Raw genomic sequence first — 23,765 nt, 5'->3', positions numbered from 1 at the left:
GTTAAGTTGGAGGGACAAAGTAATAACGCTAAAAAAAGAAGTTGGAGGGACGAAGCAACCATCATTTCACTCGTTGCTGAATCCGCTTCTCCCTCATCTTCTTCAAGTTAACCACGTGTTGCTTCTGCCGTTGTTCTGCCTCATGTGGGAAGCAGATCGGCTTGGTAAAGCACTGACACGTGGGACCGTATGTTAGCAAACCGCCAGGACAACGTCCCCTAAACATAAGAAACCTCCCCCGCCATCCGCGCGGCAAAATCACCTCCTTTTTACTAATCTTGATTCTATAATTTTTTAGATCAATATAATTGAGATTTGTATAGATAGCACACATGAGCAAAACCAAGTGGTACGGTTAAGGGCATCCACAATGTGTAGCCAAATGTGAAAATAGCTTTTGGCATCGTGGGAACCATTGTGGACGGTGTTGCCAAAGCCAAAAGGATGGAACCGAAGCTCCCTGATTGATTGATTGAAGGAATAGAAAAATGCAACGTCTCTCCTCTTTCTCCCGTGCTTGGACGCATGTACAGTATAGAGGACAGAGTCTACTCCCCTGTCCCTTCTATCACATATCACAAACCAGTGAGGCGTCAAATCACAAAGCACGGATGAAGCAACCATCATTTCACTCTTCGCTGACTCCGCTTCTCCATCGTCTTCTTCGAGAAACCATCTCACCGCACTAAGCTGGATGGACGACGCTATTGTGTACGAGTAGTACTAGTGCATTTACGCGTCCTTTGGTTCAATGGACTTCCTGGATGCAAATAAGGCGGTTGTCTTGGCTTGCAGACGGCACTTGCGAACGACTTACCGTGGTCTCCCTCAATGGTGTTCTCCGTCGAACGCACTTCGCCAAACCACAACGTTTGAGATATCGTCGACGTCACCGCAATGGGGAAGGAAGTCAAATATAGTTACTACCTCCATTTTTTGTACACAATGCCAGTATATCAAAATTACAATTTGCAAAAGGCCACTAACACTAATCAAGGCAAAATTGATGGGGTTTGCCTCGTACTTGCAACCAAGGACATTAATATCCCCTGCATGCATGCGGAAGTGAGAAGGTTGGTTTGCATGGCGCTGCATTAATCAAGCGATGAGGAGTGAGATGGTTAGCTCCTTGGGCTTTGGAAAAAAAAATACGCGTTAATGGACACGTGAAACGAGGATTTGTATCAATTAATCCCGCGAAGGAAAACCCCGCCTTTCTTTTTTAACACTAGTACTCCTAGTACGTAGTACTACGTACTTATCCTGTTTGGGTCTAGGCCTTGCATTGCCATACTTCGCCACACATTTTTTCCAAGTTTTCCTAAAGTTTTCACAATGAAAAGGAGGTACACTTGCGCACGGCTATCGCGGTCGCACCGCACCCTCACACGGACGCTCCTGCACGCCGCGGTTGCACCGCATCCTCACATGCACAGTCGCTCCTGCACGCCGCAAACCCAACCAATGGAACGCACCCTCACTGACACGTGCTGTCGCATGTGAACAAACCAAACTCAGCCATCCTACCGCTGACACATCATTTTCATTCATAGAGTATGTTTATCCAACCGCATGTTGGGGAGTATCCATACGGCCCGTGCGGTGGTCTGTTGGGGAAGAAGAAGAGGTGAGGAAGAAGGGTTAGGAGACGTAGGATATTCATCCAACCGCCTGAAATGGTAGACTGACCCAAGTCAGGCGACTTGCATAACAATATATGTTTTTACTACACAGCAAAAGATCCATAAAAACAACAACATAAAGAAAAACTATCACTGCTCGCGGAACGAGACGCCCTCGTCGTCTTTGGCTGCCGGCGCGAACCAGCCGTAGCTGACGACGTGTGTCTCCGCACCGTGGTTGTCCTCGGCCTCCAGCTACTCCTTCACGCGGAGCGTGCGGGCGCTCTGCACGGACGAGAGCACCACCCGGTTCAAGTCGAGGACGTCCGATTCCGCCTGCAGGAGGGCCTCGACGGTAGCGGCATCCGCGCGCTCCGCGTCGAGTCGAGCCTCCGCCGCCCAGTTCAAGTCCAGGACATCCGGTTCTGCCTGCAGGAGGGCCTCGATGAGAGCGGCATCCGCGCGCTCCGCGTCGAGTTGAGCCTCTGCCGCCCGATTCAAGTCCACTACGTCCGGTTCCGCCTGCAGGAGGGCCTCGATGGCAGCGACATCTGCGCGCTCCGCCTCAAGTTGAGCCTCCGCCGCCCGGTTCACATCCACGACATCCGGTTCCGCCTGCAAGAGAGCCTCGATGGCAGCGGCATGCGCGCGCTCCGCGTTGAGTTAAGCCTCTGCCTCCCGGTCCTCCTTTAGTATCGCTAGGTTGAACCGCTGGTCCGCCTGCACCATGGGGGACGGACGCCGGCACGAAGTCGACGTCCATCGTCTCATACCCATCGGGGGCCTTCTACGCCGCGACCTCCGCCATGAACATTGGATCGGCTTCCTCCTCCTCGTAGCTTGGCTCCAGAGAACTTGGGGATTGGCCTGCCGCAAAGCGAGCTTGGGAGCGGAGGTCTCTGGCGCTGACCGCCGCCGCGATTTCTGCGCGGCGCTCCGGCGTCAGCATCTTGTAGTACGTGATCTTGCGGTGCACCATGGCTTTCCGGCGAACTAGGGGACGCTTGATGCGGGCTAGGGGATCGAAAGGTGGGGGAAGGGGCTGGAGATTAGGTGTGGTTTTAGGGCAGTGGCTGGCGTAGGCCGAGCAGCGAAGGTTCTGGTGTGAATAGTGGTTCCGGTGACGACCGGTCAATCGGTTTTGACTGTACATCTCTCTTGTCGCGTTCGCGTTGCAGCCCGACACGCTGGACCCTCCACGTCGCTCACCAAATGGAACGCGCTCCGTCTTGCGTTTTCGCTCGCTTGTGGGACCGCAGTTGAGAGCAAACCGACGTCCCTCCCCCTCCCCCGCCCGCGTCATTTTATGCGGAGTAAATAAAAACAGAGGGAGTATACTACAGATGAGGATCCCCTGACGTGGCCGAATCCATTGAGTAACTGACATGCGGGGCCTAGCAAGCATGGGGTCCGCCAGTAAGTGACCGAAAGGGAGGGTAAGGCAGGGATACATATGTGAAAGGAGCTTCCAATGATAAAATTTTCACATTATACATCTGATGTACTATTAATCTTGTCAATAGTCAAATGCGGTTTTGAAAAATGCATTAGAGCATGGTTAATAATATAGCCAGTCGATGGCTATAAGGAACTGCCATGTCATCTATAGCCATCATCTATTATATGCACTCATACAGTAGTGTGGGCTATAAGGTTGGCTATTTCCCTCAAAAAAAATTATAAGGTTGACTATTGTATTAGTACTTTTTTTCATCTCCTCTCCATCTCTTTCTTCATATTTATTGTACGTATTTAACTAGGAATGCGTATATAGCTAGGCTCTTGCATGAGAGCTCACTCCCCTTACTTTTTCACATCTCTCTCCTCCACATAGGCCCTATATAAATGGAAGGAGGGAGTACAACTATGAGCACTGCATACTCTAGTACAGATGTTGTCAGTACTCCACTAGTACTATTGGACATGGAGCTTAAAAAAAGTTACTATTGGACTGGCTATACGTGGCGAAATCCTAGTAGGAAGAGCATGCGCGAGAACAAGCACATTCACGTGGTTGAAAACAAATTGGAAACCATCTCGAGTACAAATCTAGGAGTACGTACGAATCTAACAATATTGATTGGGCGTTGTTGAATGTTGATACTTTTTTTTATCAAAGTAGAGATACTTTGACTACACATAAAACTTATATGTAAACTAGAAAGGATAGGAGGGAGTATATTGTACGTTCAAAAATGAAACGAACATTGAATACCCTTTATATATGATTTGCGGATGCTATGATCACCGGTTCAAAATTTTGAATCCGCCTTAGGTATCACACATGCCCCCACTCGTTCTTTCTCTATTTCATCTCGGGGTCCGGAGATCGATTGAAAGAGGACTAGGGTGGGTACAATATGTTCGTTTCGCTTATGAACGTACAATATACTCCCTCTGATCCCCACAGACCCCCCCGCGGGTCATTTCTATCATAGAAACAGACCAAACCTTTATCTCCTTGCACGACACGCAATTGATCTCTGAACATCAATCAATCTCGTCAACATGTGTCGGGGCATGAACCGAATGGGATGTCAAAACTAAGACGCGAAGCGATACGTAGTGGAGGCAAAGTGAAACTTCAAACGAACCGTTTGTTTGTATGCATGTCGGACAAATTACAAATAAACATTGGAAATTCAAGCATGGTCTAGGCCCACATGTGAATGATACTCAGCGGAATGTTCAAATGAGGCATGCGGGAGGACGGACTCGACTGGAGGGCGACATGATCAATGGAGAAGAGGGTTGGAGAGGAATGAGAAATAAGCAAACGCCACATGATTATACTTGAACGGCTCAAATAAACAATAAGTTGTCTCGCTTGGCCTACATAGTGAAAGGCCTAATGCGCAACGCGGAGCACTGACGCTCAAATATGGTCGGGAAAATAGGGAAACCGACATGTGGGGCACACCTGTCAGGACGACGTAGCGCAAATTACTCCAATGGAGGAGCTGGCCCACGGCCGCCTCGCCACCGGCAACCATTCATATGGGTCGTGGGGGCCAACAACGTGGCGCGGCTCCAACACCGCCTCTGGACATGGCGACTGCGGTGAGCGACACGCTCATCGTCGCTAGACACGGTCGGTTTCAGTGTGCCGAGGGTGGCGTTAGTGCTGTGGCACGACCAACAGTATGTTTGGTTTGTGCCCAAGGTTGCCCCATCAAATCATTGGGTAGCCAAAATTTTGGTTGAGGTTTTGGTTGCCCATGATTTGGCCGACATCGGCAAGAAAAATGAACTAGAGTTGGCTAGATTCATTGGCATGCCAAAAAAATGGCAACCATCCATTTTTGGGTCATGACCAAAACCTAAAAAAAAATGGCAACCATCCAAACAAAGACCAATCTTTGGGTCATGACCAAAAATTTGGTAAGGTGCACTTTGGCCACAATCCAAACACACCCCAACACCCGGCTCATCGAGGATGCACGGGGCGCTGGGACGCGTCCGCAGAGTGGTGTAGCGCGGCCAACTGCATCCTCAGGACCTGAGACCATGCCGGGTCGTCTTGCTTTTTCAATGGCATGCGTCAATCGCATGTGAGCAAAGGGCATCTCCAATGTTGCCACAACCGCAGCTGACTACCCTGGCACACCAAAAACCCTCGTCCCTCGCGCCGTCACATGGTGCGTTCCCAGCTGGCGCCAGCTGCCCGCATTCATGCCGTCCGTCCATATGCCGCCGTTAAGAGGCTCGGTGCCCGAGGAACCAACTCCGGCGACTTAATGACGCACCAGGACGCTTAGCCTCACCGGAATGCGCTACTTAAAGCGGCAACGCCCAGCTAACCTCCACACCATAGCGCATCGTCGTCCTACCTGGCACCACATTCGCCATGACCGCAAGCGCGAACGCTCTGCCGGCGAGCTTGTCTTCGGGGATGGAGCTCGAGGTCGCCGCCCTCGCTCAAGTCGCCGCACAAGCGATGGGCACGCTGGCGGCCGACGACAGGAGCACCGTCAGCCACGCGTCCTACTTGCCGCCGTCCAACGTCCGGCACCGCCGAGGTCGGGGACTCCTCCGAGGATGAGTAGGGCATGGTGTGCCAACTGGCCGGTCCGTCTCCCGTGTTCTACTTTTCCTCGCCGGAGACCGCACCTTCACTTCACGGGTCTTGAACCCCGCCCCCGTACATGGAGATCGTAGACGGAGGACGTCGGTCGCCGCCGTAGAATAGGTTTAGGGTCGGGTTTCTTTTATTTTTCTGTCCTATAAAAGTTTGAAATGTAATGAAAATCTGCCGTGTTTGCATTAATCTCGGCCGGTGTATATGAACTTTCACAATAATATAGTATATTGTAGGAGTACTAGCAATATGCCCGTGCGTTGCACGGAAGATCAAGATCTTGTGGGAGAAAAGGATGAACGAGGGAAGGCCTTATCTGCAAATGCACATTCACGCATTTCACATTTTTCTACATCTACGGGAACCTACGAAAGGGTTAACATAAATTGCCTCTCTCTCTCCTCCCCTGATTTTCATGGTGGTGGGCCCCTCCCTCCCCCCAATCTACAATGAATAGCTCACACGTTTCACATTATGATAATTACGTAATTGGGACTACGTAGGTGTAGCATTACTCGTCCTAAAAAACGCAACTAAACCAACCTCCCAGCATATCGCGCGGGAAAAGACCCGGCCGCGCCGTTTTAGTCGGGATTACCGGATTACTAGTAGTAGTATCGATGGATCGCACGAAGCAACAAGTTTTTTAGGGGGCGAAGCACCTAGTTTAAAAGGAAAAAAGGCGGTACACTCACAGCACCCCTGTCGCGGTCGCATTGCACCCCACACACGTTCGGTCCTGCACACGGCTCACGCAAACGGAACACGCTTCGGCTTGCCTCTTCACTGAAACGTGGGACTGCACTTGGAGAAACCGACCATGCGCCAAACTCCCCCGCCCACGGCGCGAAAATCCTCCCCCCACCCAAAAAGTCCCCCCAAATCCTAGATTCAACCGCCCTTCGGCCAACTAGCCAATAATATTCCCCAAACCCTCCACCCCCCATCCCACTCCACTCCATTCGCTCCGCCAAAGCCGCCCTCCCCGCCACGCTGATACGTCGGCGCCGCGGTTCGTCAAGGGGACGCACGGCAATCCTCTCGCTCCCACAGTACGCTCTTGTAGACTGCTGTCCTCTAGCCGTGCCGCCACCGCTGGCGACGTTCTTGTGGAGGCGCACGGCGGTCAGCGCCACCACCGCTGGCGACGTTCGTGTGGAGACTCACGGCGGTCAGCTTCTCCCACGGTACGTGCATTCTAGACTGAGGCCCCGTGCATGTCGGTGTAGCGCTGAATGTCAGCTGATAGACGCTGTTAATCTCACTGTTTGCCGAAGTATTTTACAGTCAATATGCTCTTCTTAAGAAGCTTCCTTGCCCTTTTCTGCACTCAATCTGCTTAGCTAAGATGGCATGCCAAGGCCGATTAGTTGCTAAAATATCCTGCCATATATTTATTGTGACGTAGATTGCCATGGTCTAGTAGCCAATCTGTTAGGTGAAATAGCTCTACACCGTTTTATACTCGATCTTTGTTGCTGCGATGGCCTTCGATAGTTTGATGGCTGTGTGCTCGGCCTCATTGACTGCTGAAACAGCCTACCATAATTTAGCACTCAAATATGTTTGCTGAATTAGCTTTACATATATTTTGTTACTTAGATCTGCTCGTCCAAATATCTTGCCATAGCTTTAGACATCGACCTAGGTATTTTCTTCTGGACTTCATAAAAAAGCATATATGTTTTTCCCGAATATCTAGTAGAAGAACTAATTTGCATGTCTAACAGATGGATATGACTTGGATAACTTCTGCTCGAAGATTCTCCGCTGCATATGTCGAGGGGGTTGAAAACTTCATGAACTTTATCAGAGCTGAGTACGGTGGTCCGAAATCAGATGTGCTCTGCCCGTGTAGCAGTTGTATGAATTCAGTTACAAGACCCCATTCAACTGTGGAAAATCATCTAGACTTGTATGGGATGTCGGTCACATATACTAGGTGGGTTCATCATGGTGAAGCTGTGAACGTCAATGTTATTGACTACGTGGAAGCAGCAGATCACCATCTTGATCTTCCTGATGCTCAGGTGGAAGAGGAGGAGGTAGTGGCGGAGCCAGTGAGTTTGACCAACATTGAAACAATGCTACGAAATGCTCGTGCATTCCGTGAACTTTCACCTACAGAAGAAAAATGGTGGGCCCGCATGTTGGAACAATGCAACGTGGCTGTCACCCCAGGAAATAAGCTGTCAGTATTCTCAGCTATGGTCACCTTTCTTCAAGTGAAGACATATGAGCGGATGACCAACAAATCATTCGATGCGATGTTGGCTGCTTTCCGCAAAGCTTTCCCAGATGCGTCTGAGCTGCCACACACCTACAGTAAAATGAAGAATTTACTTCGTGCAGTTGGAATTGGATATGATATGATCCATGTTTGTAAGAATAATTGTGTTCTGTTCCGGAAGGATTATGCCAACTTAAGTGAATGCCCGAAATGCAAATCATCAAGATGGAAAGATGGCGATGCTGTGAAGAGGATTCCTCATAATGTTCTGAGACATTTTCCAATTACACCAAGATTCCAGAGGTTGTTTCATGATGCTGAAACAAGAGAGGATGTACTGTGGCATTCTAGGAACCAGGAGTACAGAGATCAAATTGTAATGAGCCATCCATCACATGGTAGTGAGTGGAAAAGCTTCAATCAGAAGCACGAAAAGTTTGCTGCTGACCCGAGAAACATTAGACTTGGCTTAGCTTCAGATGGATTTAACCCATTTGGCCACCAGAGCGCCACATATAGCATGTGGCCAATGCTTGTTATCCCTTACAACATGCCTCCAGATGTCTACACCAAAGAATCAAACTACATGATGGCCTTGCTCATCCCAGGTCCAAAAAGTCCTGGAAAGGATTTTGATTTGTTCATGGAGCCTCTTGTGGAGGAACTTCAATAGCTATGGAGGGGTGTTCTCACTCGAGACCTATATAGCAGGCCACCAGCTGATTTCTTTCTGTGTGCTGTTATAATTTGGTGCATCCATGATTATCCAGCTTTGGGCACTATGTCAGGGCGAACGACACATGGTTACAATGCATGTGTTCGCCGTGACAGGAATCCACTGTCATACGCAATACTTAGCAAGATCTGTTACATTGGACACCACCGTTTCCTTGCCAAGGACAAGTCGCATCCTAGAAAATACCAAAGACATGTGTTCAATGCAAAGCATGAAAACCGTGATGCGCCAAAGAGGCTCACCGCCGATGAGTTGCAAGTGGAATTAGAGAAGGTCAGGCATATTGCACCAGGAAACCATATTGATAATGGTAGCGGGAAAAGGAAGCATGGCAGGGCAGAAGAGAGATTATTGTTTACCCGCAGGTCCACTTTGTGGGACTTGGAGTATTGGAAAGATTTGGATCTGCGGCATAATCTTGATGTGATGCACATCGAGAAAAACATATGTGACAACATTATCGGCACACTTCTTAATATTGAAGGCAAGATGAAAGATACCTTAAAATCTAGGATTGATTTGACACACCTGGGTATCAGACAGGATTTGCAGGTGCAAGATGAAGGTAAACCACGGGATATGGCACCAGCTGTGTATGTCTTGGACAAGGGAAAAAGAAAAGAATTCTGCAAGGTCCTGTCACGTGTGAGATTCCCACATGGATTTGCTTCCAACACTGAAAGGAGAGTCAGTGCAGATGGAGACAAGGTACAAGGGTTGAAAACTCATGACTGCCACGTCCTACTTCAAAGGGTTTTACCTGTTATCCTTAGAGGATTGGGCCGCCCTGACTTATACAGAGCAGTTGCAGAGTTGGGACAATTCTCCAGGGAACTCTGCAGTAGAAATATCAGGATAGATGCTTTGGAGCGTCTTAGAGACAAGATACCAACTATCCTATGCGACCTTGAGAAGATATATCCTCCAGCCTTCTTTGATGTGATGGTGCATTTGGCTGTTCATCTACCTGATGAGGCACTACTTAGAGGTCCAGTACAGTATGGCTGGATGTACCCTATTGAAAGGCGGCTAGGCACTTTCAAGGGCTATGTTAGGAACAGAGCTAGACCCGAGGGTTCCATTGCAGAGGCCTACATTGCTACAGAAGCGTTGACATTCTGCTCAAAATACATTGAAACAACTGATCAGCTTAGCAAAGACGTGGATGAAGACAATCCCGGGCTCAATGTTTTTGATTATTCTGTTCGAGTTACAGGAAAGAGTCGACAAAAGGACAAACCTAAAGATTTGGACAAAATGGTTTGGTATGTGTTGAATAACTGTCCTGAGATACTACCTTATATCAAGTAAGTGCTAAGTACTGCAGCTTATACATCGTAATCTACTAAACTTGCAGCACATTCTTATATATTTAGATGTTTGACGCAATCACTATGTTGTGCAGCATCTACAAAAAGGAGTTACTGCCATAAAATCGAAGAAACATTGACAAACTGGTTATGGAAGGATTTGCGAAATGGTTCAGGAGCCATGTAAGCTTTTGAATTGCACTGTCAGTTTTTTTAATATATTGAGTACATAAGATGATGAGCTTGTCTATTTTCTAACCATAGGTTAAGAAGATGCGGGAGGATGGGCAGGCAGTTGATGATGCCCTTTACTCACTAGCAATGGGTCCTGATACTCGGGTAAGACATTATGAATGTTGCGTTGTTGGAGATGTGCGCTACAACACCCTTGCACGAGACGAAGGCAGGAAGACACAAAACAGTGCCATCATGAGCACGGATACGTATGATAAAAAGACAACTGAAATGTATGCTAACATAACAGACATTGTTCAGTTGCAGTATATCTCCAGTTTCCAGGATCATCGATGTGTGGTTCTGTTGTGCTGTCGTTGGTATAACCTGTTTTCCAGGATCGCAAAACCTAGAGCTAATGATTATTTCAAATCCATCAATGTCAAGGCGGCATACCAGACCAACGAGCCTTTTATTTTGGCAAATCAAGCAACACAGATATTTTTCTTGGAAGACACATTTGCACGTAGCGATGACTGGAGAGTAGTGCAAAGGTTTGAGCAGAGGAATTCGTTTAATGAAGTTGCACAACAAGATGATGCTTACACTGCTCCTGATGTACAAGATAACACAGATGTTCCTAATATCTTTGAGAACCATCACGTCAATGACGCCGGCGAAAAGATTGCCTGTCGTGTTGTGGACATACAAGAGTTGATCAAGAAGAAGCCAACGTTCGAGGACGTGGAGGACGAAGAAGAAGATGACACCGTGGGGAATTACGATTCAGACTGATACACATGGCGAAGATGTTGACACTGCTGCTGCGGATGATGATTACATTGCTTTTGTCGTATTTTCCTGTCAGAAGACGTTTTTTATCTACTATGTGAAATTGTGTTTGCTATGACAACTGAAACCTGATGAACATGTTGTTTAGTATTTTCCTGTGAGAACATCACTTGTTATGTATGCTGATCTGTGTTTGGTGATTGTATGACGACTAAAACATGATGACATTGTTGTTTAGTTGTACTCATATTTGGCTGTGAAACTTGAATTTGATGACATAGTTTGTTGTTGGACTGCAATTTGCTCGACATCTTCAAATGAGAACAGAGCTGACCCGACAGGTCCTCTGCTAATTTATTTATTTATTACCAAAAGGGCCTCTGCTATTTATTTATTTATGAGCAAAAGGGGATACCCCCTGATTTCCGTTAATAGAAATCATTACATGTTCACAACACTACGCCCAGCCTGCTACACAGGTTTCATTCATTACTAGTTTCAGCAAAGTGCTCATGTCATAGCCACTGAATACATCACGAGTGCTAACAGAGCACATTATCTTCACAAGCTCTTTCATCTCCTCATTGCTGTCAAGGCCGTTCAGCAGCTGTTGCTTGGCCATGATCAGAGGAACTACATCTTTAACCTTCTGCTCTACATCTTCCTCTTCTGTCGTTCCTTCAGTTACTTGTCCAACACCCCAACCTGCTGGTATTGGGATTCCTCAGCTAACCAAATAATCAGCGTAGTTGCACTCCCCCACATCAGCAACTTCCCAGAAATACAAATCACACGAATCTTCCCTTTTCTGCACGAATCAAATTGGAAGATCATCAACCAAACTATTAAAAAAATCAGCAACTGAAAGCAGCAGAACAACACTTAAACATATTATTACCCCATGATTCGGGCATTTGTATAAGACTCAGCCAGGGTTGAGGATTCTGGTTGAGACGCGACGGATGACTCTGCGTGATTTGCAACAGTGGCACCACACCAGCGGCAGCAGGTTGCGATGAGCAACCAACTGCAGTGCGCGTGCCGGCGGGGGTGTGATGAGACCCACAGGCGATGGTACGGGTGGCGACTTGGCGCATATTTGGTTGTTGCCTGCTGAAGAGCAAGTGGACGAGCAGCCAGCGGACATGGTTGCTGCGGCCAGAGATTCTGATGCTAGGCAGAGTAAGTAGAGAAGAGGAGAAGCGAACGTTGGATATGTCAGTTTCATTACTTGCAGAGTAGCATAGCACCATATATAGTCACAGTCTAGGTTTGTATTCGAACCAGCCACAGGAGCACGTCTCTCTTTTTTCTAAAACTCAGCAACGTCTCTTTACTGGTACAGTAGCTTGTTCTGTACGCCTTCTCAAGTCTTTGATTCCTCCACCTGACATCTGGGACCCACCGGAAGGGCCTCTGTATTTCGCGAAAAAAGTGCCCCCCGCTGACAGGTCGGACCCACCAACTATCTTCGCACGCAAGGAAGTGCCTCCTTATTACGCACAAAAAAATGAATACTCCCCCTACCAGCTGGAACCCAGCATCATGGGAGGCTGACTTGTGGGCCTACCAAGTTGACGGGGACGGAGGGCTTTGTCAACTTAGTCAATATGAACGATTCTAGCTCCAGTTACCGTACGATGTTCATCCAACGGCAGCAGTGCTTCTTCAACCTCTGGTCTTCTTGCTCCAGCCGCCCAAACCAGCGCCGGTCGTGCCACGTGCTCCTGCCTCCCGTGGCCGGCTGTGATGCCGCGGAGGCCTCACCACCCCCTACTACTCCCACCGTTGGCCAGGCCATCCCTCTACTCATCAAATGGGGTGTACATTTTTAAAACACATCAAACCGGCAATTAGTTTCAAATTTATTTTTTTCATTTCAAGATTTTAAATTGCATTGATTTTTATGCGTGGACAATTTGTTGGATTTTATATTGATATACATTTATTTTTAAAATTAGTTTGAATGTGACTTGAAATTTCAGGATTAAAAACAGTTCGGACCGCACCGAAATATGCAAAATTTCGTATAATTTTTTAACCGTGGCCACAATATGGGTTGTAATGCTAACAAAAAGAATATGGGCTCCAAAAAAAACCTTAAGAATTAGCAAATGGGCTGTAAATTATTAGAAATAATGGCAGATGGGCTGTATGATGTTTTCCACAGATTTGAGGCTTTCCTCAAAAAAAAGTTGACGCACAAGCAGTGACTGTTGGATGTCCATCCAATGGCCGTCGTGCTTCTTCAATCTCTGCTCTTCCTACTCCAGCCGCTCAAACAAGCGCCGGCGGGACTGCCTGCTCTCTCCTCCCCGCGGCCAGCTGTGCTACCACGCAGGCCTCACCGCCCCACCATACTCCCATCGCTGGCCTAGCCATCCCTCTACTCACCCAGACCTGCTGTTATTCTCCGGCGACGGCAGACGAACCAGTAAACCCTCGTATAGTCGTACTCCCCTCCACGTGGGAAACAATTGCCGAGTCTTCCCTGCCTCCGTGTCGTTCCCTTCCTAGGCCTCGCTGTCGTCCACCACCCTGGTGCTCTCGGCGCGGCCTGGTCAACGTGGTCAACGATCGACATGCATCTGAAGTGGACTGTACGTGGAGAGGCTGATAGCTGGGTCCACGGCCGCACGCAAGGAAATGCCTCCTTATTACGCGCAAAATAATGATTCCTCCACCTGACATCTGGGACCCACCGAAAGGGCCTCTGTATTTTGGCGAAAATAACGTTACCACCGCTGACAGCTTGGACCCACCAGCTATATCTTCGCACGCAAGGAAGTGCCTCCTTATTACGCATAAAAAAATGAATACTCCCCCTGCTAGCTGGGACCCAGTATAGTGGCAGGCTGACTTGTGGGCCTACTAAGTTGACGGGGACGGAGGGCTTTGTCAACTTAGTCAATATGCACGATTCTAGCTCCAGTGACCGTACGATGTCCATCCAACGGCCGTAGTGCTTCTTCAACCTCTGGTCTTCTTGCTCCAGCCGCCCAAACCAGCGCCGGTCGTGCCTCGTGCTCCTGCCTCCTGTGGCCGGCTGCGATGTGGCGGAGGCCTCACCGCCCCCTACTACTCCCACCACTGGCCAGGCCATCCCTCTACTCGCCCACACCCCCTGTTATTCTGCGGCGACGGCAGCCTCACACCACAGCGAACCAGTGAACCCTCGTACTCCTCTCCGCGTGGGCATCCACTGCCGCGTCTTCCCCGGCTCCGCGTCGTCCCCTTCCTAGGCCTCGCCGTCGCCACCGCCCTGGTGCTCTCGGCGCGTCATGGTCAACGTGGTCAAGGAACGACTTCCATCGGAAGAGTACTGTACGTGGAGAGGCTGACAGCTGGGTCCACGGCAGCCGCAAGGAAGTGCCTCCTTATTATGCGGAAAATAATTATTCCTCCACCTGACAGCAGGGACCCACCGGATGGGCCACCGTATTTGGCAAAAAAAATGTTTCCCCCCTGACTGCAGCGACCCACCTGACGGGCCAACGTATTTCGCGAAAAAACGTTCCCCCCGCTGTCAGCTCGGACCCACCGGAGGTGCCTCCTTATTACGCACGAAAAAATGAATACTCCACCTGCTAGTTGGGACCCACCTTAGTGGGAGGCTGACTTGTGGGCCTACTAAGTTGACGGGGACGGAGTGCTTTGTCAACTTAGTCAATATGAACGATTCTAGCTCCAGTGACCGTACGATGTCCATCCCACGGCCGTAGTGCTTCTTCAACCTCTTGTCTTCTTGCTCCAGCCGCCCAAAGCAGAGCCGGTCGTGCCGCATGCTCCTGCCTCCCGTGACCGGCTGTGCTGCCGCAGAGACCTTACCACCCCTACTGTCCCCACTGCTGGCCAGGCCCTGCGGCGACGGCAGCCTCACACCACAGCCGAACCAGTGAACCCTCGTACTCCTCTCTGCGCGGGCTTCCACTGTCGCGTCTTCCCCGGCTCCGCGTCGTGCCCTTCCTAGGCCTCGCCGTCGTCCACCGCCCTGGTGCTCTCGGTGCGGCATGGTCAAGGAACGACTTCCATCGGAATAGTACTGTACGTGGAGAGGCTGACAGCTGGGTCCACGGCGGCCGCAAGGAAGTGCCTCCTTATTACGTGCAAAATAATTATTCCTCCACCTGATAGCATGGACCCACCGGACGGGCAACTGTATTTCGCGAAAAAAACATTTCCCCCTAACAGCTGGGACCTACCAGCTACATCTTTGCATGCAAGGAAGTGCGTTCGGCAAAAAAAAATGATTCGCCCCCCTACTGGGACCCACCAGCTACATCTTCGCAGGCAAGGAAGTGCGTGACAGTCGGGACCCACCTGGTCGAAGCATACAACTCGTACCAATCTAGATCATCAATCAACCCAAAGACAAAGGATATCTACTCAAAACATCATAGGATGGCAAGACATCATTGGATCATAATATGTGGCATAAAGCACCATGTTCAAGTAGGGATTACAGCGGGGTGAGGGAGAGTGGACCGTGTAAAAGAGATGAGGATGGTGATGATGATGGTGATGTTAATGAAGACGATCATCGTGGCGATGATTCCCCTCTCAATGGCACTCCGGTGCCACCAAGAGAGAGGAGGAGAGGTTCTCCCCCTTGTGCTTCCTCCTCCATGGCCTCCCGCCTAGATGGGGAGAGGTTCTCCCTCTGGATCTTGGCCTTCATGGCGATGATGGCCCCTTCGGGATCCTCCTCCATGGCCTCCGGTGATGATGGCCCCCTCCGGCAGGGTGCCAGAGAGGGCCTAGATTGATTTCTCGTGGCTACAGAGGCTTGCGGCGGCGGAACTTCTGATCTAGGTTTCTTTCTGGAAGTTTGGGTATATATGAGAGGTGTTGGCGTTGATTTCACGTCAGGGGTGTTTCCAGGCTATCCACGAGGCAGGGGGGTGCGCCCCAGGGGGTGGGCGCGCCCCCACCCTCATGGGCAGCCCGGCACTCTTCTGGCCCAACTCCGATACTCCGTGGTCTTCTTCTGGTCCAAAAACAGGCTCCGTCCAGTTTCAGGTCAATTGGACTCCGTTTGGTTTTCCTATTCTGCGATACTCTAAAACAAGGAGAAAACAGAAACTGACACTGGGCTCTAGGTTAATAGGTTAGTCCCAAAAATCATATAAAATATCATATAAATGCATATAAAACATCCTAGAAGGATAGTATAATAGCATGAATACTTCATAAATTATAGATACGTTGGAGACGTATCAACGGGCAGGGTCTCGAACGCCTACTCGCGCATACGTACGACCAGGGCTCGTGTACATGGCTGGGTTGGAACGGAGAAACAACGTCATCGTCGTGTTCATGGGGAGCCAACCGGCTGGGTCGGAACGGAATGCGTCGTCGTGTTCATCGGGAGGGCTTGGACAGAACAGCCGATGGAAATGAGGCCTGACGTACCACAGAACGGAGGAAACGGCCTTGTGTTCGACCGGCCACGTTCGAAATGGGATCCTGTTCATTGGGAGGGGTCTGGCGTACCGCAAAACGGAGGAAATGGACCTCCTACGGTCGAAACGGGGATCCTGTTGATCGGGAGGGGTGTGGCGTACCGCAAAACGGAGGAAACGGACTTGTGTTGGGGCGCTACGGTCGAAACGGGGGTCCTGTTCATCGAAGGGGTGTGGCGTACCGCAAAACAGGACTCCACGGGATACTGTTCATCTCCACCGTCGAGCCCCTCCAGCCTCCATGGGCTACTGTTCATCCACCGTCGACCTCCTCCAGCCTCCACCTGCGACTGTTCATCCACGGGCTCCTGTTCATCCAGCCTCCACCGCGCGCTACTCCACCGGCTACTGTTCAACCAGCCCTCTCCACGGGCTCCTGTTCAACCACCCCTCCACCGGCTACTGTTCATCCTTCCCTTCACCGTCTATTGTTCATCCTGCCCTCCATGGGGTGGTCCTGTTCATCCAACCCTCCACGGGGTCATGTTCATCCAGCCCCAACCGGCTCGATCGATCAGGGTACTGTTCATCCAGAGGCAACACCACAGGGTCCTGTTCATCCACCCCCACCGGGAACTGTTCATCCAACCCCCCCGGAACGCTCACTGTTCATCCAGAGGCAGCATCGGTCGGCTTCAGTTAGCAGCAGTAGCGAAGGAATCGCTCGATCGGGTTCAGTTAACAGCCATCGATCGTTCGCTCGGGTTCAGTAACGCGTAGCCTGCAGTGCAATCGCTCGGGTTGAGTTAGAGCCCAACGCCTCGCTCGGGTTCAGTTAGAGCCCAATGCCTCGCACACACACGCGTACGTACGAGAGAAACGCGCATCGCTCGGCCCCCGACCACCCACCGTAACCGGGGACTCCCCGATATTTTCCGTGCCCTTGCTTCTACCACGGTTTTTTCTGTCATGGACGGCCCAAAGAATGTCATGCAGCTGCGTCTCCGGCCCGCCCAGGACGAAAAGCCCATTTTCTGTCATGATTTTTTGTCATAGAAGTAGGACCACACCACATCTATGATGATACCGTGTTTTGTCACAATTATCGTCATAGAAGTGTCATAAGTATGACAGAAAAAAATTTTGTTTGGCCCAAAATGTCACGGATATGTCTTTTTTTGGTAGTGACGGATGTTGGTAAGACCCTGATGAATATGGAAATGCTCAAGTTCTTGAGAGCACGCCCAAACACTAGGTTATATCCTTGGTATCAACTGGAATGTGCCTTCCTTTTGCTGAGTTGTTCTATAACCGTAGTTTCCGTTCCAAGCTGGGTATGACATTCTTTCGAATTCCTTCAAACGATCAATTGTGAATTGCCTCATGCTGGTATGAAGAGTTTCAATGATCTATGGATCAAAAGTAATTCTTTTTGCAACTTAAGGGAATAATTCTACGAGTCGCCTCCCCCGAGGTGTCCCATTATGGAATCATGGCAATTATCTCCTCGCTACTTTGAAACCATGCACCATCTTACTCAAGCGTGGAATGGTTGCTTACCAATTTGAACCTTCGTCATCTGTTTCACTCCATCCCTCTGGAGGTATGTTTTGTGTCTCAGCTCGAAGAATGTTTCAATGTCTCACTCCATGAGTTGATCCCGAGTGCTCAATCTTCGAGAAGATCGATTCTTCTAGAGTTTTCCCTCCCTTCTCGTTGTCATGTTCGATGGAGTTCTCAAAGCAAAGACGTCAAAGATCAATTTTAAGCATTGAATCAATATCTTCGAGAAGGGAAATTGGATCATGAAAATCGTGTTAGCACTGTGTCCCCTCTGTCTTCTTACCCTACGTCTTGAATCTCGGGACGAGATTCTTGTTTAGTGGGGGTGAGTTGTCACATCCCTAGTTCTAGTAATGCTTAGTGCTAGCATCTTGTGTTGCATCATATTTAAGTTTCAATTAAACTTGAATTGGGGCTGTTCCAAACCCTAGCACCAAATGGAATTCAAATAGGTTCAACCTAAAAATATTTTCAATGACCTGAAATGCCCTTCATAAATGTTCATCATTTTTGTTTTGGTCCAGAACCTCTGCAAAAAATGGTGCACACTTTTCTAGGACATTTTTGGATTTTTGAATTAAACCTTAATGTATTGAATTGGAGCTATTAATCCCTATAAAATATTTAGTGGCTCCAATAATTCTGAAACTTGGTGAGGGCCACTGGAATAATTCAGAGAGTGCCCACAAAAAGGTTTCAGAGATTATAAAAATAGTTTGGTCTTTGAACTAAATCAAAACAAAATAACACAAATAGAAAAACAAAAACAGAAAAGAGGGAAACCTTACCTGGCGCTCACCTGTGGCCCAGCAAGCCGACCCAGTCCACTGGCCCCTGCCAGTCATCCCCTTCCTCACGCCAGGAGGACAGGGGCACGCGCCCGACGCGCGCGGCCACACGCCCGACGCGCGCGGCCACACGCCCGACGCGCGCGGCCACACGCCCGACGCGCGCGGCCACACGCCCGAGCCACCTCCTGCTTCCGCCGCATTTCCCCTCTCTTTCCTGCATCTTTCTTATCCTCTAGCCGTCGCGTTCATCAAGACCGAGAACCACCGCCGCCCGAGCTTGTCGCCGGCGTAGCTCCGGCGACCATTTGGTCACGCCAGTGTGTCCAAACGCTTCGCAGCAACACGTAGAGCCTCGCGGGAGCTTTAGTTCGTCCTTTTGCACGCCGTAGCCCCGACCCTGACCCCGAGCTCGCTCGAGCTCCGACCGCCGTTGTGGTCGTCACCGGCGACGCTACAGGCCATTCTAGGCCAGAGACCACCACCATCCGATGCGCCGCGCCACTAGCGTCCTAGAGCCGCCTCCAGCGCATCCAGCCGTGCTCTGTGGAGCTTTTCCGAAGCCCGCGGCCGCCGCTGACCTTGCCGGCGGCTTAACGCCGGCAGGTTTGACTTTATTTAACCAGGGGTTTAACCTCCCCAGATCCATGATATGCGGGCCCCGCCCGGCTAATTAAACTAGTTTAGATTTAAACTTAGTTAGTTTAACCTAGGTTAGTGCTAATTAAACTAGGTTAGTTTAGTTAGCCATTGACACGTGGGTCCCACTGGTCAGGTTTGACCTAGCCGACCCAGTTGACCTGCTGACATCAGCCTTGCGCAATGCTGACGTAGTAATTATTTTCTGGAATCTAAATAAATCTTAAATGATTTATTTATTTCAAAAAATATCCTAAACCTCTAAAAATCATAAAAATTCAACCGTAGCTCAGATTGAAATAAGTTATATATGAAAAATTATCAGAAAAATCCAAAGAATCTGTTTATGGCATTTTAATTCATGTTTGAGCAACTTAAAGCTACTATATATGACAATTTGAATTAATGGCATTTGAAATGCCTTATGTGGAGTTTGATTTTGAATCTAGTATTCAAACCAACTTCATTTAAATTGTTGCTAGTTGCATTAGCTGAAACCACAGCATATTGCCATGTCATGATCATGCATCATATTGTTGCATTGCATTGATTGTGTTCCTTCTGTGTTGCCGGTTTTTGTCCCCTCTCAGTAGACGTGGTTCCGACGATGAGATCTATGACACCGATGAAGAACTATACTATCTTCAGAAGTGCCAGGCAAGCAAAACCCCCTTGTTCATTCCGATACAATCCCACTCTCTCGCTTCTGCTCTCTTTTACTGCATTAGGATAACAACAATTCAACTGTTACATGCTGCGGTAGTTGAACCCCTTTCCTCTACATGACCTGTCATTGCCACAGTAAATAGATGAAACCCACTAGCATGAGTAGGAGTTGTTTGAGCCCTGACGTGCCTACTCATTCATGCTTGTTGTCATGCCTACTACTGCTTAGAGTTGAGTCAGGTCTGATTCATCAGGGATGATTTGGAATGTGGTGAACATGTCCTACTGTTGAGAGCTAAGTGTGTGAACACGATTTGGTAAAGGTAGCGATGAGAGGCCATGTAGGAGTACATGGTGGGTTGTCTCATTGAAACTGCCCTCAGGAACCAAGTTCTGTGTTTGTGATCCATGAACAGTTACTACCACGCATTGGAATGCTTAAGTGCCCCTCTCGACTTATTAATCAACCTGATCTCTGTCCAGGGGTTGCAACTAGTTTCTTGTGTTTGTAGGTAGTGCTAGTAGTCTACCAAGTGGCACCCGGTACAGGTGGGCTTGGGACAGACTAGGTGCAGTGGCACGGTGTACCAAGCGTCGCCCGTTTGGTGGGCTTGGGAACCCTTCTCACATCGTTTGGGGCCGTGAACGACACCCCGGCCGGATCTCCTTGCGGATGGAACCCGAATAGGCGATAAACCTGGACTAGAGACTTGTGTGGTTAGTCAGGTCGTGGCCGACTCCCTCGCCAGGCTTCCGCTTGAAGGTTACCGAGCTACACAACGTGTACATGGTGGTAAGTGGCGAGAGCGTGTGTGAAGAAGTACCCCCTGCAGGGTTAACATCATATATTCGAATAGCCTCGTCCGCGATAAAGGACTTCTGGGTTGCCTGTACAGTTCATAGACAAGTGAAAGTGGATACTCCAAAACGTGCAAGATAAGCGTGAGTGCTATGGATGGCGTTCTCGTAGGGAGACAGGAGCGGATCCATAGTGGTGTATTGATATGGTGAATATGTGGACTCGTGTGCGCCACCTCAAAAGAGTTACCAGCAGTCGTAGTTCAGGATAGCCACCGAGTCAAAGCTGGCTTGCTGCAGTTAAACTCCACCACCCCTTTGTTGATACTGATGCATATGTAGCTAGTTCTGATGTAAGTCTTGCTGGGTACATTTGTACTCACGTTTGCTTAATTTATGATTTACAGAGAGACTTCAGTCTCACTAGTAGTTCCGCGTGGACTTCGACGTTTAGCTTGTTACCTCAGCTACGATCCTGTACCCTTGGGAGGGTCTTGTAGATAGTCAGGCTTCTCGGCCTTTTCCATTTGTAGTTTTCTGTACTCAGACATGTTTATGCTTCCGCTTGTTGTTTGTATGCTCTGTATGTTGGGTCATGAGACCCATGTTTGTAATACTTGGCTCCTCGAAGCCTAATGAATAAATACTTTGAGTTGTAGAGTTTTGTTGTGATGCCATGTTGTATTTGCACATATCGAGCATATTTGTGTGTATGATTTGAAATGCTTGGTATGTGTGGGATCCGACAACCTAGTTGTTTATCCTTGGTAGCCTCTCTTACCGGGAAATGTCTCCTAGTGCTTCCACCGAGCCATGGTAGCTTGCTACTGCTCCGGAACACTTAGGCTGGCCGGCATGTGTCCTTCTTTGTTCCTGTGTCTGTCCCTTCGGGGAAATGTCACGCGGTGTCTACCAAAGTCCTGTTAGCCCAGCTGCTATAGCCCGGATTCACTCGCTGATGACCGACACGTTCGTTGCTAGGTCATGTTTGCCTGTCCCTATAAGTTAGTGCCACTTTGGATTTATGACTAGTCATGTCGGCCTGGGTTCTTTGTCATATGGATGCTAGCGACACTATCATATACGTGAGCCAAAAGGCGGAAACGGTCCAGGGCCAGGTAAGGTGGCACCCGTGGGAATACCGTGCGTGAGGCCGCAAAGTGATATGATGTGTTACATGCTAGATCGGTGTGACTTAGGATCGGGGTCCTGACAGATCCGCACCAAAGTGGTACGATAATCCTGTTCTGGAGGTCATGTTACTGGACCATGACAAACCTACGAACTATGAGGAAGCGATGATGAGCCCAGATTCCGCGAAATGGCTTGAGGTCATGAAATCTGAGATGGGATCCATGTATGAGAACAAAGTATGGACTTTGATTGACTTTCCCGATGATCGGCGAGCCATTGAGAATAAATGGATCTTCAAGAGGAAGACGGATGGTGATAGTAGTGTTAGTATCTACAAAGCTCGAATTGTCGCAAAAAGTTTTCGACAAGTTCAAGGTGTTGACTACCATAAGATTTTCTCACTCGTAGCGATGCTTAAGTCTGTCCGAATCATGTTAGCAATTGCCACATTTTATGAAATCTAGCAAATGGATGTCAAAACTACATTCCTTAATCGATTTCTTAAAGAAGAGTTGTATATGATGCAACAAGAAGGTTTTGTCAATCCTAAAGGTGCTAGCAAAGAGTGCAAGCTCCAGCGATCCATCTATGGACTGGTGCAAGAATCTCGGCGTTGGAATATATGCTTTGATAAGTTGATCAAAGCATATAGTTTTATACAGACTTGCGGTGAAGCTTGTATTTACAAGAAAGTGAGTGGGAGCACTACAGACTTTCTGATAAGTATATGTGAATGACATATTGTTGATCGGAAATGATGTAGAATTTTCTGGAAAGCATAAAGGAGTGTTTGAAAGGATTTTTTCAAAGAAAGACCTCGGTGAAGCTGCTTACATATTGGGCATCAAGATCTATAGAGATAGATCAAGACGCTTGATAAGATTTTTCAATGAGTACATACCTTGAGAAGATTTTTGTAGTTCAAAATGGAATAGTCAAAGAAGGAGTTCTTGCCTATATTGCAAGGTGTAAAGTTGAGTAAGACTCAAAACACGACCACGACAGAAAATAGAAAGAGAATGAAAGTCATTCCCTATGCCTCAGCCATAGGTTCTATAATGTATGCTATGCTGTGTACCCAAATTTTTGTGTACCTTGCCATGAGTTTGGCAAGGGGGTACGATATTGATCTAGGTGTGGATCACTTGACAGTGGTCAAAATTATCCTTAGAAGACTAAGGAGATATTTCTTGGTTATGGAGGTGATAAAGAGTTCGTCGTAAAGAGTTACGCCGATGCAAGCTTTTACACCAATCACGATGACTCTGAGTCTCAATCTGGATACATATTGAAAGTGGGAGCAATTAGCTAGAGTATCTCCATGCAGAGCATTGTAGACATAGAATAGTTGCAAAATACATACGGCTCTGAATGTGACAGACCCATTGACTAAGCTTCTCTCACAAGCAAAACATGATCACACCTTAGTACTCTTTGGGTGTTAATCACATAGCGATGTGAACTAGATTATTGACTCTAGTAAGATCTTTGGGTATTAGTCACATGGCGATGTGAACTAATCACATGGTGATGTGAACTATTGGTGTTAAATCACATGGCGATGTGAACTAGATTATTGACTCTAGTGCAAGTGGGAGACTCAAGGAAATATGCCCTAGAGGCAATAATAAAGTTGTTATTTATGTTTCCTTATATCATGATAAATGTTTATTATTCATGCTAGAATTGTATTAACCGGAAACTTAGTACATGTGTGAATACATAGACAAAATAGAGTGTCTCTAGTATGCTTCTACTTGACTAGCTCGTTAATCAAAGATGGTTATGTTTCCTGACGGTAGACATGTGTTGTCATTTGATGAATGGGATCAC

Source organism: Aegilops tauschii, chromosome 5 (genome assembly GCF_002575655.3).
Source record: "Aegilops tauschii subsp. strangulata cultivar AL8/78 chromosome 5, Aet v6.0, whole genome shotgun sequence".
NCBI lineage: Eukaryota > Viridiplantae > Streptophyta > Magnoliopsida > Poales > Poaceae > Aegilops > Aegilops tauschii.
This window is presented reverse-complemented; position numbering follows the sequence as displayed.